This window comes from Nicotiana tabacum, chromosome 20 (assembly GCF_000715075.1).
Source record: "Nicotiana tabacum cultivar K326 chromosome 20, ASM71507v2, whole genome shotgun sequence".
Taxonomy (NCBI): domain Eukaryota; kingdom Viridiplantae; phylum Streptophyta; class Magnoliopsida; order Solanales; family Solanaceae; genus Nicotiana; species Nicotiana tabacum.
Genome location: NC_134099.1, coordinates 110,037,875 through 110,059,267, shown reverse-complemented (window position 1 = coordinate 110,059,267; position 21,393 = coordinate 110,037,875).

Sequence of the window (21,393 nt, the reverse complement as noted above, 5' to 3'; positions counted from 1 at the left end):
ACTCTCTCTGCTGGAGATTAGAGTCCTTTCTGCTGTGGAACAGAATGTTATGTTCGCCGGTAAGACTCTTATTTGTCTGACTTGGCATCTTTTGCAGACTGATCAGAAGGTCTTTCTTTGGACCATAATGTGGGTTTTTTTGGATAGGCTTAGAAAGAAAGGTATTAAAGGCTCAAAAACAAATCAATTTGGGGTTCAAAATTACAACCTTCGAAATCATATTTGTTTATAACAAGCGCAACCCTTGCCCCAGTTTCTTGCTTGGGGATTATTTATTTATTATTTATATTTTTTTTTTAATTTTTTGTTACACTATGCACACCATGCACACTATGCACACTATGCACCCTATGACCGAGCCGTGAGGCGCCTACGTATCCTCTTTGAGGAATCAGGTCAAACGTAGTTCCCAATTCCTCTGTTTTCTTCTGACTTTCTTTTGTTTTTTTTGTTATCATTTTTCTTTTCTTTTTCTTTTTTCGTTTTTTTTTATTTTTTTACCTTCCATGCTCGTATTTCCTAGTCGTTGCTATTGATTCCGAACGAGGGGTATGAAAGAAAATAAATAAGGCTCAAAAGGGGTAACAAAAGATAAAGTGTGTAGGTAGCAGAACAAAATGCCTTCGTCATTCCAGTATTCAAAACATGCCAAGTGCAAACAACACAATTGAACATAGATTTATAGTCTCTTCCGATGGTGCTGGACTTGACAATTATGTTAAACACTTGCTTTTTCATTTGTCATATCTAAAGCACTGCTGGGCGACACTCTCAGCCTCATGAACGACCCTCGTGCCAATTTGGCGAATCTTGCATTTAACGGTTTTCTTTATGTTTTACTTGCCCCAGTTCCACATGACTCAGGCTCCAAATAATCTCAAACTGTTCTTATTTCCTTTAAATGCTTTGATTACCTTCCGAGGGTTTTATGATTAACTTTTAAGATTAGGCCCAAACTGTGTGCGCATGTCATGTCACAAGAATCGGCGCTGAACAAAAATGATAAAAGGACTAAACAAAAAGATGACTGGAAACAATAAAAGACCGGCTTTTGTATTAGACTACCGGCGAAATGGTTTGAATAATAAAACAAACAAAACAACCAGAATAAAATCCTAACACAGCCTCGACAAAACTTAAACAAACTGATATGACAAACTGGAAAGATAAGAAGGTTTGACACAAGACAATATTCGGATTACAATCCTAAGAATAATCCGGACAACAGAAATGACAACAAAATAAGCCACCACAAGCTTCTCTCTTGCTAACCAAGGAACGGAGCGTCCTCCCACTTTATCAAAATTGGCATCTTAGCCACTGAGCGTTCGCATCAATATTGCCAAGACCATTATCAGCTTTAATATCATCAACCTCCGTCAACAAGTCCCCAATAGGATTCGAGTGCTTCTGTTATCAGGCCCGATTCCCGCAGAGTGTGTATCATGAGGTGCAAGTAAAGGATTATGCGCGATATTCTGGGTGTCATTGTCCGGATTACCACAAACCAACCACCTTCTTTCTTTGTGATTCGAAACAACAGGTTAAAATGGACTCACTCGGTCTCCATTATTAACAACATTTTTTTTCTTTTTTTTTTCTTTCAATTTTTTTTTCGATTTTTTTTTCATTTTTTCTTTTCTTTTCTTTTTTTTCGATTTTTGTTTTTCATTTTTTTTCTCATTTTTTGTTGTGGTCGAATCTTATGGAGATTGCCTACGTATCATGACCCCGCATGAATCAGACCTTGCGTAGTTCGGACCAATAAAAGATAAACAATACTAATCATTTTTTCGATTTTCATATTAAAATAAACTGGGTTTCAAAGGTTTGAAGATGACCTACAAACTTGAAAATCAAACAACACACATATTCTAATTAAAGATTTATAACCTCGAAACAAAAAGGCCAGCTTCCTTTCCCCGTTTTGACAAATGCAACCAAATGGCTATTTTTGCAAATGTGGCCCCTTCCAAATCTCACAAGAATTTTGAGGCCGGGGAGGATTATTTTGACACTTTACAAACTTGTCCGTTCTTTTACGAAAATAGCCTTTCGACAACTGAAAGATACTCTAAGGCTATTTCGGTAAGAACGGTTTAAGACGCGGCCGAAGCTGGCTCGGCTTATTTTTGACTAAAACGGTATTCACCTGACCGCTGATTCTTTGTTTTTTTTTTCAAATTACAATAAAAACCGGGTGTTTCAAACACTGCCCTTCAGCGCCTCGGGGACGAAGATTTTTACGGCTGTGTGGGTCAACTGGACCAAAATCCTAAACATGACCCAAAAGGTGGTTGTTTATGCAAAGTCAGCCTTCTGGCGTCCCATTCGGGAACATTCGGCTATTTTTGACAAAACAGCATCACCCGACTTATTTATGACTCTTTTTTATCGTTTTTTTTTTCAAAATAGAAAACTCAATATTGCAAACACGGCCTTTCAACGTCTCGGGGACGAAGATTTTTAAGGCTGTGTGGGTCAACTGGACCAAATCTTAAAAAATGACCCAAAGGTGGCTGTTTATGCAAAGTCAGCCTTCCGGCGTCCCTTTCGGGAACATTCGGCTATGTCTTGATAAAACAGCGTCACCCGACTTCTTTATGACTAAATTAAAATTTGACATATTTTTTCGGCTATTTTTAGCAAAAGGGGAGGTTAGACACCACCCGACTTATTTATGACAAAATTAAAATTTTGACACGTTTTTATTTATTTATTGGTTTTTGGCTATTTTAGCAAAAAGGTGGGGTTGGACCCGATGAGGGTTGCCTACGTATCTCACATCCGGTGAGAATCAAACCCGCGTAGTTCGGGCCAATTAACCGAACTATTTTAAAACATGATTTTTTTTCTTTTTCAGCAACAAATAACAAAACCACTCTCAAAGCACGACTCTTTTCATTTTCATTTTGGCATTTTCAGAAACGAAAAAAAAAACTATTTTAAAAGTAAGACTCTTTTTCATTGTCATTTTCAGGGGAAGACAAACTATTTTCCTTTTTTATATTTTTTATATTTTTTTTAAAAAAAAAAATAAGACAAAACAACGACTTTTTTTATTATTATTATTTTTCCTTTGCTTTTAGTAAAACAAACTAATAAGACATTTTTTTTTCATTTTCTCAAATTTTCTGCAAGAGTTTTGACGGTATTCGGGCATTGGGGGGTTTTTTCTTTCAAAATAAACAATCAATTCCCTAACCGCTTATTTTTTTTCCATTTCAAAATATTGTTCTTGATATTCAAAAGTCAGTCAACACACAAGTCCGAATCAAATAAATGCGCAAGTAGGAGCAAGTAAGATGCATCAGGATGGTCATTTTCATTTTTGGTACACCTGTCCTAGACAGACCCAACCCCTGTGTTGAGCCTCCAAAGTCAAATGCACGTGATGCAAACAAACGTTCCTACTAGGGATCCGGCATGAAGATGAGTTATTCTAAGTGAAAAACCTGAGGCATATTGTTCTAGCCCTGGCTTACCCAAGTGAACAGCTTGAGCCGAAGTGGGGGCAACGTACCGGGAGCACGAAAATCTACCCGGCCTAGTTACTTGTCCCAACTTCGTTTTATTTGGTATGACTTCTAACAGATAGGTGGGCCACGCGCACGTGTACACCATAAATTCGGAAGACTCAGAAAGAAGAAGGGTTTCGTAGCAGTTTTATAGACACAATTCAGATAATATTAAAGCGGTAAAAGCATCATTTAGCACATTAGGCATATATCATGTAAAAATCAGATAAAAAATAAAGCCAACTATAACAGTTATTTTAAGCTCGAATTCTTGAACCCTGAACCAGTGGTTCTGGAACTCTTATCCCCAGCAGAGTAGCCAGAGCTGTCGCACCTCCTTTTTCCGCCCCCGCGAGGGTGCAGGGAGTTTTCTCCAATTAAAGGACAGTCGAAACGGGATTTGTTTATTTGTTTCAGAGTCGGCACCTGGGAATTTTATGGCGTCCCAAATCACCGGTTTTTATCCCGAATCGAGGAGAATATGACTCTGTTTGTCATTCTGCGAACCAGAAATCCGGATAAGGAATTCTGTTAACCCGGGAGAAGGTGTTAGGCATTCCCGAATTCCGTGGTTCTAGCACGGTCGCTTAACCATTTTTATACTTGGCTTAATTATCTCGATTTACTAAATATATTTTTTATTGTTGCCTGATTTCGTTATTGCCTTAGATTGTTTATGATTATAGACCCTTCTTTGAAACGAATCACGCGCACGTATATTCGTATTATATATTTTTTATAAACGTAGAGAATCGTGTCACACATACGTGTACACAATAAGATTGATAATATTTTTATATTTTTGTTATAAAAAAAAATATGTTCGAAATAAAATTAAGAATATCATCACCCTTGTATTATTAAATAGTGAACTACACATCTCGGGTTATATGAAATTATTTTAACATCCTCCGAGGAACCCCTTTTATTAAAAATTTGCTCGAAGTTGCGCGAACGCATAATCCGAATTGCCTTTAGAAGTATAATCAAGTCGCGCGAACGCATCCCTAATTATGCAAATATTCTTGATGGTAATATAAATTCTCTACAAATGTTTATTTCATCGATCTATTTTTAAATGTGAGAGTCATGGAGAATCACCGATTGGGATGCCACCAAATTTCTTGAAAAAAGAATTCAAAATTTATTAGGCGTTGACCGCGAGTTATATTTTACACATATGGGTTATGTCTCTCAAAGATTATTCAAATTTAAGAAATTAATGATAAAGAATAAATAACGTGCGGCTACACTTACCATTTTATTAGTTAATATGGTATTAGTATAAAAAGTGAATTACACGCAAAATTCGAAAAGATTTAAACGGATAAACAAACTAATATTTTTTCGAAGAATTTGCATTATTCTATTTGTAGCAAATGCTATTTACACATTCTTAAAATGTTGCAATTTATAAATCCAATCTTCTTCAACACCACTTGTTTTTAATCCAAATGTATGATAATTTGGTTAATTTGCTCACGATGATTGAATTTTAGGATAAATATAATCAAACCAATTCTTATTCTCGGCCTATGCGAATATTTGCAAACACTAACTCTATATTTTGTAAAATTATTGACATTATTTTTATACTTTGTTTTTTTTAGAATTGAGTTGATCGCACTCTCAAAATAACTATGGCCATTTGTTATTAAGAAAGAGAACTAATCTACCAATTGATTTAATAAGACGACATCACATATAACGCAAACATACATCATGAACTGTTCGCAATATTCCAACATTGTAATCGTAACGGATTATATCAATTCACCTTTCAACTATTGATTATACACATAACCATTATTGCGCCATATATGATCAAAATACAACTAACAATCATCTAGCTTTGAACAAAATCAAATATTGGACGAGATATGCCAGTAATATAGTTTCTTGGTATTTCCATACTATCCTACGCTTAACCAACAGTATCACAAAATGTAATTAATGGCCAACTTTCTGCCATGTTCCATATCTCAACAATTCAAACAGTAAATGTCATCACTAGTCCTTAAAACATATAAGATTATCGTGGAATTTACTACTCCAGAATGTTAATTAATTAACAGTTTATCATGTCAAGTATAATACTATATTAACCAACTAAAACAAAACTGAAACTTAAACTAATAAAATTTAAATGAGTAGAAGACATCCTTATAATTCCAAACTTCATTTACTTGCCATGTTGAAGCTTTTCATGACATGAGTTTACAGATATGTACCTGATATTGGAAGCAAAAGAAAATGAAGATGAGAATCAGCAGCAGTAATAACAGTACAGCCCAGCAACAACAGCCCAGCAACAGTAACAACCCAGGAAAAGAGTTTGCAAACCAGTAGAGCAGTAATCCCAAAAAAGTTTCAAGCTTTGAATCAAACAACAACAATTAATACTGATTTCAAACAATAAAGAAAGCAGAAGATTTTTTTTTTAGTTTTTTTTTATTTGAAAGCTTAAATATTTTTCGGAATTTTTCTTTCTCCTAAATGTTCAGCCCTTTTTTCTCTCTTTCCTATTCTCGTTTTTTCTGTTTTGTTCTCTCTCGTATCTTCAGATTCGTTCCTCTATCTGTGTGTGTTCTCTCTTCAAGACTTCTTATAACCCATACCATAAATCTTTCAACTAATTAAAATCAATACTTTTTCTCTACCCAACCCATTATCTTCCCACTCATCCCCATTAAATTAAATAAACATATCACACCACCCCATTATATTTTGTCCCCCATGCCTAACATAAAATAATACAAAATTCCCCCCACTAAATTTTGTCTTGTCCCCCTTTAAATTAAATAACTATATCACAACCCACCCCATAACATTTTGTCCCCCAGGCTTCATATACACAATTACAAAATGTACAATTCCTAAACTACCCCTCCGACCTTACTGAAATTACCAAACTACCCCCTGAACATACTACAAATTACCAAACTACCCATCAGCTATAACACATCATTTAATCAAACTTAACCAAAATATAGACAATATGATTAATTTCTAACAATGTTCAAACAACAAATTTCATGAACATGATTTCTTCAACATTTCAACAACAAAGCACATGAACATGATTTCAATAACATTTCAACAACAAATCACATGAGTACAAATTGAACAACAAAGAACAACTAAAATTTGATTGAACAATATTTTAGCAACAAACAATCCTATTTTCGTATTCAACAACAACAACAAACAAGTATATTTAGATTTCTAAATTCAATCATATTGAACTTAAAATCAATTCTAACAACATTACAACCAACAATTCCTATATTAAACTTTATGAGACAAATTCAAGAAATAATCACAAATGGTAAACAAGAAATCAAGCTATACAAATTTCGGATTCAAGAACAATCAAACAAAGTATGAACATGAATTAAATCTATTTTAAACAACAAACATGATGGATTTAAACGATTAAACCAACATATTTCTCTAACACAACTAAATTCTTTAGACAAATAACAAGATCGATGAAGAAACAATTATAAACTTAAACTTGAACTTAACAATATTAACAATTTCTAACAATACATAAACACATGAAACAAATTGAAGAAACAATTAATTAAATTTCAATTTGAATCTAACAAACATCAAACTAACAAATTCTTACTTAAACAATAAAACAAACATGAAATAAACATGAAGAACCACTAATTAACTTTCCATTTGAAATCTGAAAATTAATTCAAACAAACAACATGAACAAACTAGAAAATTATTTTAACGACGAACAAACCAAACAAGAATTAAATCACTTATTGATTTTGGATCCGAAAATAACGAACAAAAATTACGGACAATAAATGAGATTCAAAAACCAACTAACCGGAAATGAAACGACAACAACGATTGTAAACAAATCTGTCCGAGCCTCGACTCAACGAAAGACCTTCGAACTTTTGACGAAACGAAGAAGACGAAGCAACGTGAAGCAGACGCAGCTTGAAGAGAAGAGACGCAATAGCAGCCATGGCTGCCTGCGTCGATGAGGAGCAGCTGGACGAGCTAGATCGGCAGCAACAATGGCGTCCATGGCAGCAGCGGTCGCGGCACGGCGGCAGCAGCAGCGGCATCGATGGAGCAGCAGTGATAGTAGCCATGGCGTCGTTTGCGGGGAAGGAGAAGCAGCGTGAAGCAGAAGCTTGCAGCTAGCAGCAATGGCGACCATGGCAGCAGCAGTCTGCAACACGTTTGGACTGGAAGATGAAGCAACTCGATGAAGATCCAGTCGTTTGGACTGGAAGATGAAGCAACTCGATGAAGCTTTGGTCGCTTAGGTTCTTGAGGTCGTTCATGGGAGGTCAGCTTGGAGGTGTTTGGTGAGTGTGTGTGTGAGTGTGATGTGGGGATGAAGGGAATGGGAGAGGGGCAGCCATGGTTGGAAGGGAGGTGAGCTTGAGGAAGAAGAAGAAGATAGGAGAGGGGGGTGGATGGTTTAGATTTTTAGGGTTTTCTTGGTTTATTTTTTTTTTGTTTTGTTTTGTAAAAATGATAGGGGTGTTGGGTTATGGACTAGGTCGACCCAGTTCGAAATGGACTGGGTCGTAGGGAAGATTGGGCCATTTTTTGGGCCTATGGCTTGAAATCGAAGAAGAGGCCCAATTCCGACTTTCTTTATATTTTCGCTCTCTTTTCTTCTTTTATTTCTCTAAAACTAAATTATAAAAATACTTAAACTATTATTAAGAATTAAATTAAGTTATAAAAGCGTAAATTAACTCCCAATAACAATTAACGCACAATTAAGTAATAATTAAGCATAAAATTGTATATTTGGACATTAAATGCTAAAAATGCAAATGATGCCTATTTTTGTAATTTTATTTTTTGTAAAACAAATTTAATTACTAAAAATTGTAGAATTAAATCCTACATGCAAAATGCGACATATTTTTGTATTTTTTTTATTAATTTAGCAATAACATGCACAGACAAATACAAATAATTATTCAAAATATCACAAAATATTACAAAATTGCACACCAAAGAAAAATCATTTTATTTTTGGATTGTTTGGGAGTAATTCTCATATTGGGCAAAAATCACGTGCTTACAAAAGTGATCCTTCCTTTTTACTTTGTCTTGTTATTGGTGACCACCATCATGCCTCCCTTCTTTGGGGCACATTGAACCAGAGAAGTCCACGAATTATTGGAGATGGGGTAGACAACCTCAGCATCCAACCTCTTGATAATCTCCTTTTTGACAACTTTTTGCATAGACTCATTGAGTCTCCTTTGATGTTCAATATATGGCTTGGCGCCATCCTCCAATTGGATCTTATGTATGCAAAAGGCAGGGCTTATCCCCCGAATATCTTCCAAGGTCCACTCATATCCTTCTTCCACTTTTGTAGCACTGCCAATGTGGAATCTACCTGCACATTATTCAAACAAGAGGAACGAATAACTGGTAAACTAGAAAAAGGATCAAGAAGTTCTTACCGAAGATGTGGAGGCAATGGCTTCAACTCCAAGGTAGGAGGATCTTCAATAAAAGGCTTTGTAGGAGGAGTTGTCCTTTTTTAAAGATCTAAAGATAATTTCCGGAGTGCATAGTTGTACGACTCCATTCCTTGCAAAGAGTTCACATATTCCATTAAGCCATCCATTTCTTCATCATCAAAGTTGAGCAAGACGACCTCCAACAGTTCACCAACATTGACTGTAGAACTTGTTTTATCAACAATAACATCGATCACCAAGTCTACAAAAGAACATACCTCATTGCTATTTGGTTGCCGTATGGAATTACACCTATGGAATACCACTTTTTCATCACCAACCCGAAAAGTAAGTTATCCAACTTCAACATCACACAGAGCCTTCCCTGTAGTAATGAAAGGTCTCCCAAGAATATTCGGCACTTCATAATTAACCTCACAATCCAATATGACAAAATTTGCCTGAAGAATAAATTTATCAACACGAACCAAAACATCTTCAATCACTCCCAAGGGCCTTTGTATAGTACAATCGGCCATTTGCAATCTCATAGAGGTGGGTCTTTGTTTCCCAATTCTCAAAGTCTTGAAAACTGAATAGGGAATCAAATTAATACTTACCCCAAGATTACAAAGAGCTTTAGAAAACTCGGCATTACCAATTGTACTAGGAATCGTGAAAGCACCGGGATCCTCCAACTTAGGAGCCAGTGAATTCACAATTGCATTCACTTGATTAGTGACTTTGATGGTTTCAAAAATTTATTGACCGCTTCTTTGTCACGAGATCCTTCATTAATTTTACATAACCGTCCATTTTTTTTCAAAGCTTGAACTAATGGAACATTGATTGAGAGACTCTTCATCATTTAAATGAACTTCTTTAATTGAATCTCTCCATTTTTTCTTAGCAAGTATATGAGGGTATGGAGGTGGAGGCTTAGGTAATGGTGCCTTAGCCTTATGCACTATCGGTTTCGGTATGTCAATAATGTGTTCCCTAGACGGGTTCACCTCCTCTTGAGTCTCTTCCACACAATCATTAATACCAATCAAAATTTTATCATTAGGTTGCACCACATTGTTAGGGATCTCTTATTCTTGCATCACTTGATCATCATCGACAAGTTCCCTTCCACTTGAGGGGGGTACATTCCCTTCTCTTCCACTTCTTGTGATAACTACCATAACATTCCACACATTGTTACCACCCTTTGGGTTTACTACCGTGTCACTTGGTATTGCCCCCTTAGGGCGAGAAATTAAATCTTGAGAGATTTTCCCGATTTGAATTTATAGGTTGTGGATTGATGTGTTGTGTGAGGCAAGGTGAGCATCCGAATCGACATGGGAAGGATAAGGAGGTGGGTTTCTTGGTTGTTGATACATTGGAGGCCTTTTAAAACCCGACCCTGGTTGCCTTGATTGTTGTTCCATCCTCCTTTATTGTTACCTCCCCAATTTCCTTGGTTTTTTCCACTCCAATTTTCTTGATTGTTGTTGTTATGCTAATTCCTTTGATTGTTGCCACCACTCTAATTTCCTTGATTGTTAAAATTCTAATTGCCTTAATTGTTTTGAGGTCGTCATTATTGTTGGCTTGGGCCTTGGAAATTATTTCTTTGCCCTTAAAAATTGATCACATATTGAACTTCTTCTTCTTGTTCATTATAGGAATATTCTTGCTCAAAACCACTATCTTGTTGCACATAGTTCTCCACTCGAGTTTGCACTTGTAGACCCTTGGTCCTCCTCTTGCTTACCATCATGTTCACCCCTTCCATTGCATTGACTTGCTTAGGAGCTTGTACTTGACTAAGTTGGGACTTTTCTAGTTGAGTCATGGTGGTTGTCAATTCGGCAATAACTTGCATATGGTCTTGCAATTCTTTGTAAGTGGATCATATTCGGGTCACCTTGTGGAACATTGGCCTGATATTGCCAAGCCGATGACGTTTATGCCATCATATCCAAAATCTCACACGCCTCCGCATAAGGCGTAGTCATAAAGTTCCCACCAAAAAATTTATTCACTACACATTTGCTGGTTGTGTTAATCCCATGATATAAGGTTTTTTGAATCATATTTTCCATCATATCGTTATTGAGACATTCCTTAACCATTGTTCTATAGCGCTCCCATATGTTGTGTAGTGGTTCATTCGGCTCTTGCTTAAATGCCAAAATGTCATCCCAAAGTGTAGCCAGATGTTTGGGAGATAAGAACTTAGTAGTGAACATTTCCGCCAATTCATCCCAAGTGTGAATTGAATGGTTCGGCAATCATTCCAACCAATCTAAGTTTTACCTCATAGAGAGAAGGGATAAAGCCTTAGACTCAATGAATCCTCGGAGACATTTGTTTGCTTGTTCCCCCAACGAGTGTCTACAAAACCCTTAAAATATTAATAAGCATTTTGTGTTGGAGCACTAATGAAGAATCCCCGTTACTCAAGCAAAGTGAGCATCACATTGGTTATTTAGAATTTTCCTGCCCCAACGTAGGGAGGGACTATTGCACTAGTATAACCTTCATTGGGCAATATTCGGTGTGGAGCCGCTGGTGGGGATGGGGATGGAGCGGGCACATTGTCATGAGGCACCCGGCCTCTTCGATTGGCTTGAGGTTCAAGAGGTACCTCCTTGACTTGCTCATCCTTTCCGTCCACATCACCCAAAGGTACATTTTTGAGATCATTGTTTGCCACCATAATTATACCTAAAGTTTCTTACACGAGTTAGTAACATGGAAGGAAAAGAAGATATTGCCAAAAAACAAATATATAGCTAACACCATTTTAACTCCCCAGAAACAACGCCAAAAATTGATCCACATCCAATATGCACTCAACAGTGAGTTGAAATGGTCATTGGAAATATAATACCCAACAAGAGTGGAGGTCGATTTCCTGAGGGAGTTAATGATAAGTAGGGATTTTGACTACTTATTTACACACTTTTACTTTCGTTTTAGCTCAAAATTGCTTAAAGGTATTCCCAAAAACTAATGAAATGTGCTTGCTTGTAGGAGTGTTAGAATATGAGCTAAAGAGATGAAACTCAAATCAAGAAGGAGTAATTTTGGATAAGGGCAAAAATAAGGCTAAAAGGGCATTGTGCGGACCGCACAATATTGAGTGCGGCCGCATATAAGGAAGAAAGCCTCTGGCAAGAAATGCTCTGCAAAGTGCAGACCGTACAATTCAGGTGCGGCTTTAGAAGATAATTTTCAAAGAGATGGCATTTTAAGGTCAAGCAGAAATGCGGACCGCACCATTTTTGTGCAGCCGCATAATCAAGAGTGCGGCCCCACCCAAAAATGTGCGGTCCGCAAAAGTCCCACAATGCCAAAGTCCAAGATAAAGAAGTGTGGACCGCACTATAATTGTGCAGCCGCAGAAGCAAGAGTGTGATCGCACTCATAAATGTGCGATCTGCAGAAGTTGAAGAAGTGCGGCCGCAACCCAGAATTGTGCGGCCACAGACTTGGAACCTCTCAAGCCAAGTCTCAATGTGCGGACTGCATACATAATCGTGTGGTTGCACAACCTCCGCAAGGGCAATTTTGTTAGATATTTTTAGCTTAGTATCAGTAGAACTTTGTCATTTTTAGGTCAAGTTGTGCAAGTTGAGAGCACCTGAGCCATTTTTATTTACTGTATTGGGTAACATTGTACTAAATTAGTTTTTAAACATTAGAGTTTCTTTCCTTAATCAAGTATTATGAATTCTATCTTAGTTTCTTCTTTAATTTCTTCATTTTTCATGAGTAGCTAAAACCTTTGCTAGGGTTGTGGCCCAACTCTAGTAAGGGTACTTAATGGGTAATTGATTTAGGGATTATTTATGATTGGGTTTATAATATTTAGCCTAGTTCTTGCTTGAATTTGAGAATTGATGGATGCAAACACTGATTCATGCCTATTTGACTTAGTATCTACTTGAGAAAGAGAGACTAAGTCCAGGAAAACTTGGCTAACTAGGAATTGGGGTGAACTCAAGAAATTGATAGCCCCAATTAAAGGGTGGAACCTAGAGATAGTAAGACTCGACTAGAGCATTTATCACTTGCTTTGTGAAATACCCGTTTGGACTTGAGAAAGCCAAATCCGGCAAAATCACTCAAACTGCTGAATGCATAGAGTGAGTAATTGATTGTGATTTCTATGTATCTCAATCAACCAAACATGCCCTAAAGCTCTAAATCTGTTACGTAACCAACTAGGCTGAGATTGCAACCCTAGATCTTTCATAACTTGAAAAACAAGCAAAACCAAAAATATTATCTCTTAAATCTACAATTACAATAAATAGCTTAAAAGTAGAAGTAGGAACAACAATTGAAAATGTGGAAGTGTAATTTGGGGCACATCATACATTCATACTAGGTGTAAACCTAATCCAAAATCTAACTCCCTGTGGATTCGACCCCGACTTACGTTGGGTTTTTATTATTGCTTCGACCGCCTCACAACCTATATTTGTGGTGTGAGTTTGGGCGACATCAGTTACTAGGGGTGTTAGGAGTATACACTTGACAAAAGTGAATGGATTAACTCAATCCGCACTTCCACAAAAGGTTTTGATTTCTACTTCTACTATTACTCTCACAATTGTAAGCTGAGAAAAAGAAACTAGAAATAAACGATGGTTTTAGGTGTTTTTCCAAAGAGTTAAAAAATTCCTAGGGATGTGACCATAACCTAGGTATTCGCATAATGAGTTAAATACGTTAATACTTATTTTGTTGATTGGGGTATGTTATAGCTCTCAACTCTATGTTACCCACTCAATAACTCTCGGTCAAAGAGTGATTTTACCCAGTTTGGCTTTCTCAAGTCCAAATGGGTATCAAAAAAATAGTTGATATAAGCTCAAGCAGTGTTCTTACTATCTCGAGTTTGAACCCTTTAATTAGGCCAACCAAACTCTCAATTTGCCCAATTTCTTGTTAGCCAAGTTATCCTAGACTAGGTCCTTCTTTCCCAAGTAGAGACTAAGTCAAAAAGGTATGAATCAATGTTTGCGACCATTAATTCTCAAATTGAAGCATGAACAAAGCTAAATAATCAACACCCACTCATAAACAAGCATTAAATTAAAACCCATATAGTTTACACAATAGGGTTGGATCACAACTCTAGTAAGAATCTAGCTACTCATAGTGGCAATTGAAGAAAATAAAGAAGAAATGATAATTAAACTCATAATCAAAGATTAAAATAATAAAATATAATGTTTAAACACTAAAATAATAACAAACTTCCTAAAATTAGATGTAACAGCTACAACAGCTCAAACATCGAAACTTGACTTAACAATGTGAAACTTGTCTATTTATAGTGGCCCAAAATTCGCTGACAAAAATGCCCCTCGGGAGGTTCTTCGGCCGCAAAATTTCATGCGCGGTCCGCAAATTTCTTCAGTTGGCAGGAGTTTGGATTCTGCAGCCGCACATTTTTGGATTGGTACTGCAAAGTATTTTCTGCATCCATACAATTCTTGTGGGTCCGCACTTCATCAAGGCTTCGAGTCTTGGTCTTTTTCACACTCTCTGAACTTTTAATCATTTGTCAGTGTGAACCTTGTTCTGCGGCCGAAAAATTTATGTGTGGTCTACACATTGGCCAAAGTTTTGCTAGGTGCTTTTACTTGGTCTGCGGTCGTAGATGGAATTCTGTGATCCACACTTTTTTCTGCGGCCGTAGAAATCCTTCTGCGGACCGCACTTCTTTGCTTCTGCGCCCTTTATTGCCTTGTGATTCAGAATGTTCCTTTTTGAGTTGGATTTCATCATAGGAGACTAAAATTCCAACATTCTTGCAATTTGTACAATTTTATTAGTTTCGGGCACATAAATCGATACTTTCGAACTAAAACAAATGCAAAAAGGTGCTAATAAGTTGTCAACATCTCCACTTTTCAATGTGGTATAAGGTTTTGGGGTTGAAACACTTGCGATGAGATAAGGTGGGTTTGATACATGTGGCTAGTAGGGGAACTACTAGAAGCCACGCGGTGTGATAAGGTGGGCTAAAATACGGGAAGCAATTTCAGGAAAAATGATTTTTCAAAACCAAATGCAAGGGTCAGCTACGGAGAGTTCAAGGTATACCTATCGGAGTCTGCAGGCTCTAGACAATTCTATTTTCATTATACTTTTATAGACACTGGTGTATAGGATTATTCGGTATTACTATTTAAAGCTTCTGAATTGTATTCGTCGGGTTTTGGAAAATTTTATATACTAAGTTGTAGAGTTTCTTTGTGTTACATTGTTGAGTATTTGAGAGTTATTTGTCTTTTCAATTATTTTCCGCATTTATTATTAGGCTTACCTAGTTTTAGAGATTAGGTGTCATCACAACTTCCTACGAAGGGAAATTGGGGTCATAACAAGTTGGTATCAGAGTCTAGATTAATAGGTGTTATGAGTCACAAACAGGTTTAGTAGAGTCTCGCAGATTGGTACGGAGACATTTGTACTTATCTTCAGGAGGCTATGGAGTTGTTAGAAAAAGTATCACCTTCTTTGGGTCCTTGTCATGCGAATTTGTTTAGATCAAAATTCTAAATCTCTATCTTTCTATTCTATCACAGATGGTGAGGACACGCACAGCCAGATCTGATGATCGGACGCCCGCACCCCTACTAGATTCGTGAGAGGCTGGGGCCGTGGTAGAGGCCGAGGATGGCCACGTGGTGCAGCCAAAACACCTACACGAGCTACTGCAGAGGAGTCACTAGCATCTCCAGCTGGAGAGCAGGCACCTGAGGCGCCTGTTATTACCCCTGCACTTCAGGAGACTCTTGCCCAGTTTCTGAGCATGTTTGGCACTTTAACTCAGGTGGGGTTGATACTATCATGACCCAAACCCATGGGCCATGACGAGTGTCCGAGTCCTACCTGTCAAACACCCTTAAGCATGCGTCTAAGATATAAATATGAATAACATCGGCTAAAGTACGAGAATACCATATGTGAGGAAACATGTCCAAAAAACATATATACATACCGGTGAGAAATACGTAGGGAAAATCGATAAGGTTGCTATAGACAATTACATATCCAAAACTGGAAGCCGACAAGGCCACATACTACCCAACCATAGATGGACCGTCTACAGACCTCTAATACAATATACAATTGTACAAGGATGGGACTAGGCTCCGTCATACCCATATATGTATAAAAACATATCGTACAAAAATCCAAATCATCTCCGGATCAAATGGAGCACACCAACTCTCACTGATCAAGGATCCTAAGAATGGGGACTGTTCGCTTGTCTATCTGCACCTGCACACATGAAACGCAGGTCCCGGGAAATAGGGCGCCAGTACAAATAATGTACTAAGTATGTAAGGCATGAAAATCAGTACATAAAGTACATAGATAAAACATGGAATAAAGAATTCCGCATGTAAGTCTAAATAGCTTTGTAAATCCTGAAACATTTATAATGTCATGCACGTGCGTATAAATGCCGTGTTATGAATAGGTATAGGTGTTCATAATATCATCAAGCCTCTGAGGGAATCCCATCATATCATCTCGGCCACTGTGGGCAAAATCATCAACATATACCAGCTGATTAGGTGGTGGTTCGTATATAACGATGTAACCTATTCCCATATCCCATATACATACAATATACGCGTATATAATGTCATTTGGTCATGGGTCAATGTACATGTATAAATGAATGAAATGCATAAGAAATACATTAATAAGATTATCTCGGAATGTTATAAGATTATTATACCTTTCGGATAACTTTATCAACTACGTATTTTTATGAGGGCCATGAACAGGAGATATAATGACAATTCACATGGGAAATCAAGAACATAGGAAACCTTATTAATTCTATGAATAGAGTCATTTATGAAAGGTGTGCATTTACTCGTTTTGTTTGTATCGTATAGATCATGCCAAAAAGAAAGAAGGGATAGCCTTAACATACCATAACTGATTCACTTGACAATCCCTCTAACCCACGACAATCGCGACAAAACGAGTGATGGCAAGACTGGAGTAGGGAAAATTTCGTATGATAGATTATACCGAGCTTCCTTAGAATTGCAAAAAAAATATCACGGTGCTAAGATGAAATTTGTGTTTGAACTATTGTTGAAGACTGTAGCTAACATCTTTGATATAAGCACCTTTCTTAAATTTAGAGGGGTCTTATGCTTTAATGGGTGTGGGCCTCACATTTCAATTTGGTGTCACATAACACCCTTAAATGTGTACCTTTCACTCTCTTGTAAGTGTCATTACATGGGAATGGTGTGCTTCCACGTTGGGTTTTTTTTATTTGTTTACCGTTAAAATGGTAACAACAATTAAATTTGTAAATGGGATTCTAAAAATACGTGATCTATTCCCGAGCTAGTTGTTAGAGTAGTTGATGCTAAAAATGCTAAGTATGGTGATAGAATACGAGCTAAATCGAGGCAGTAAGAAAACCGGAAGGGCCTGTTGCCCGATCACGGAGCAGGTCGATGGAGGCCTCGGGATCGAGGCTTGGGCCGAGTTCGAACTATCAGGGATAGTTGGGAAGGGGATAACAAGCAGAAATACGATTAAGTAAGGCTCTTTATGGCCAATGTATAGCTAAACAGCGAAGAACAAGTAAGAAAACAATAAATGCGAGATGGCTTAGATCAATAAAAACAAATGGCATGGAAGAAAAGAGAGAGTGAGATAGATATTATTGCACTTGTGGAGAAATGGAGCAACACCATCCCTTTACAAAGTGGAGCGAGCCCCCTTTATATAGAGGTGGAGACTCGGCTATAAGTATGTGGGGGTTAGCTACAAAGTACGGCGATGGGATGGCCTGAAGTGATGCTTCAGCGTAGGCTCCTGGTAGGCCGCGTTTCTTAGGTGTAGCCATATGCCTAGAGGGCTTCTTCCTCTGTCCTGGCTTCGTCCTTTGTTTCCTCTGAGTTGGGCTTCGATGAGCCCCAAGGTCGAGAACCAGGTCGCGGCCTCCTACCCCCGAAATCTTGAGGCATGCTTCCGTAATGTCTCGACAGTGATTTCACCGTGTACATTATTATCCAAAGATTTTAATTAATCTTCCACTAAAAATCATTAATTAATTAATTATCCCTTAATTAAGAATTATCTCAAATTACTTAAAATATTACTAACTTTTATCACACTTTATGTACCCTACTACCGTGGTTATGGGGTAACTTGTATGACACTAGTCCATAAATATCGGGTATTATAGCTCGGACAGTATTCTATCCCATATTGACAAACTTCGACAAAACACAATTTCTTTGATTTGTTTTCCTTTTAACCTTCATGACAGTTTCTTATCGCTTGTTATAAATAACATAAATACTTATAACCTCAAGATAATCTCATCCTCGAGTCTACATCGATTAACCGAAGATAGAACTTTAACGTACAAAAACGCAAGACGTAACATCCTTCCCCCCTTAAGAACATTCATCCTCGAATGTTTAACTTCTCATGATCCATATAAATTTTGGCAGAGTTGCCTTTGTAACAATACTATTACCAATGCATCATGTAGAGAACTCAATAATTCAACACCACATATTGTCACAATTTTCACTCACGACGATGGCCTCACACGACCAATAATAATAACTAATACAAGAATCCATACACGTACCTTAAGGCTGTGATATCTCAATTGGACCCTTCTCTGGAAGAGGAAATAAGTGAGGATACCTAGACTCCATGTCTTCTTCGGCTTCCCAAGTCATTTCTTCTACATTATTGTTTCTCCAAAGTAGTTTCAACGAAGCTACATCTTTAGCCCTCAATATCTGAACCTGTCTTTCTAATATAGCAATGAGAGTTTCCTCATATGATAGTTGTTCTGTGACTTGAACATCGTCCACTGACACAACTATGGAAGGATCTCCAATACATTTACATAGTATAGCCACATGAAAAACTAGATGAACAGATTTCAAGTCATAAGGCAAGTCTAACTCATATGCTACCTGGCCTACCTTATGTATGACCTTATATGGTCCAATGTACCGAGGGATAAGTTTTCCTTTCTTACCGAACCTCATAACACCTTTCATCGGTGATACCTTTAGGAATACCCAATCGTCAACCAGAAACTCCAAGTCTCGTCATCGATTATCCGCATAAGACTTTTGACGACTTTGAGCAACTAATAGCCTTTCTTGTATAAGCTTAATCTTCTCAATTGCCTATTGTACCAATTCTGGTCCTACTAACTTAGTTTCCCCAACATCAAACCATCCAATATATGATCTATATTTTCGTCTGTAAAAAGCTTTGTATGAAGCCATCTGAATACTGGAATGATAGTTATAATTATACGCGAAGTCAATAAGAGGCAGATGATCATCTCGACTACCCTTGAAGTCTATCACACAAGACCGTAACATATCCTCAAGCATCTAAATAGTATGCTCAACATGTCCGTCTATATGGGGATGAAATGTTGTATTAAGACTTACCTGGGTCGCAATCATTTTTGGAAGGACCTCCAGAAATTAACTGTAAATTGAGCTCCTCTATTTGAGATAATAGATATAGGGACACCATGAATTCTTACTATCTCCTTAATGTAAATCCTTGCATAATCCTCTGCGGAATATGTAGTCCTAACATGCAGAAAATGGGCTGATTTTTTAAGTCTATCAATAATCACCCATAGAGAATCGAACTTACGCTGGGTACGAGGTAAACCTACGATGAAATACATATTGATTACTTCCCACTTTCAAGTCGGAATCTCTGTAGGCTGCAATAATCCATCGAGTTTTTGATGCTCAATCATAACCTGCTGACAGTTAGGGCATTGAGCAACAAACTCCGCTATATCCTTTTTCATTCTGTCCCGCCAATATGCTTCCCTGATATCATGATACATCTTTGTTTTTCCTAGATGGATAGAATAACGAGAATAGTGAGTTTCTTCCATAACCTACCGACGCAACCCTATGACATTAGGGACACATAATCGTCCTCCATATCTAAGGACCCCATCTTCTGTAATCTCAAATGGTGTCTTCTCCTTCTGAGGGGTTTTATCATTATAGTGAACTAACACATAATCCTCATACTGGCATTCCTTCACTTCAGTTACTAAAGAGGATGTTGTCATATCCTTAATAGTAATTCCAATATCACATGAGTCCAATAATCGAACTCCAAGACTAGCTAGCTGATAAATCTCATGGGCTATTCCCCTCTTCTCTGGCTGTAAATGTGACAGGCTACCTATAGATCTACGGCTGAGGGCATCGACTACTATGTGTGACTTCCCCAGATGGTATAAAATGTCAACGTCATAGCATTTAAGTAGCTCCAACCATCCCCTTTGACATAAATTCAATTCTTTTTGCTTGAAGATATACTGGAGGCTCTTATGATCTATATAGATATCAACATGAATGCCATACAAGTAGTGCCTCCATATCATTAGTGCATGAATCACCGCGGCTAACTCTAAATTGTGGGTCGGGTAATTATTGCTACAACCCATGTTTTCGTACGTTAAAGTTTCATCGTAAGTTAATTCACGTAAGTTCAGGAATGAGATTAATTTGAGATTATAAGCCTTATGATATTTTAAACAAGTGATGAACAAATTCGTGAAGGTGAGAGGGTAAGCAAGTTGAAGAAAAAAATAAATTTTCGTCGAAGTTTATCATGTTGGGATAAAATACGGCCCGAGCTAAAATACCTGGTATTGATGGACTAGTGTCATATAAGGTACCAGATGACCAAGATAGTAATGTGTATAAGGTGTATTAAAAGTGAGTAGTATTTTAAGTAATTTGACATAATCCTTAATTATGTGAATTATTGGATAATGGGGGGAATTGACTAGTTAATTAATAATTAGTTATTGATTAATTAATGTCTTTGGATAAGATTAATGATCCCAAAACGTGGAAGACACATGGAGATACATATGATGACTCTTGCATTTGAGTGAAAAGGTGGCACATTTAATTAATATGTGGCTTAGTCATTACATCAAAGCTTAAAATCTTTCTAATGCAAGAGAAAAGTTATCAAAGTAGCATTTAGGCAACGGATATTTCACACCTACTCTTCTTCTCCAATTCCATAAAGTAAAACTAAAGTGAAAGAAAAAAAGATAAACTCCACTACTTCCACTTGTTCCATTTTTGGCTCAATAGACTTTGCACTACTCGCAACAACTACTATTTGATTATTTCATTCCCAATTTCCTAGTCCTTTTCTTTCTTGTAATTGTGTTTCAATGGATTCAAGAATTCAAGTGAGACAATTCCTTAGGCATCTTAGCAACGTAACTCTAAAGAAAGCACGGTACAATCTTTCTCAAGAATATCATGCAGATTTTTCCTTACTTCAATCCGCCGTTACGTGTTGTCTCCATTGAC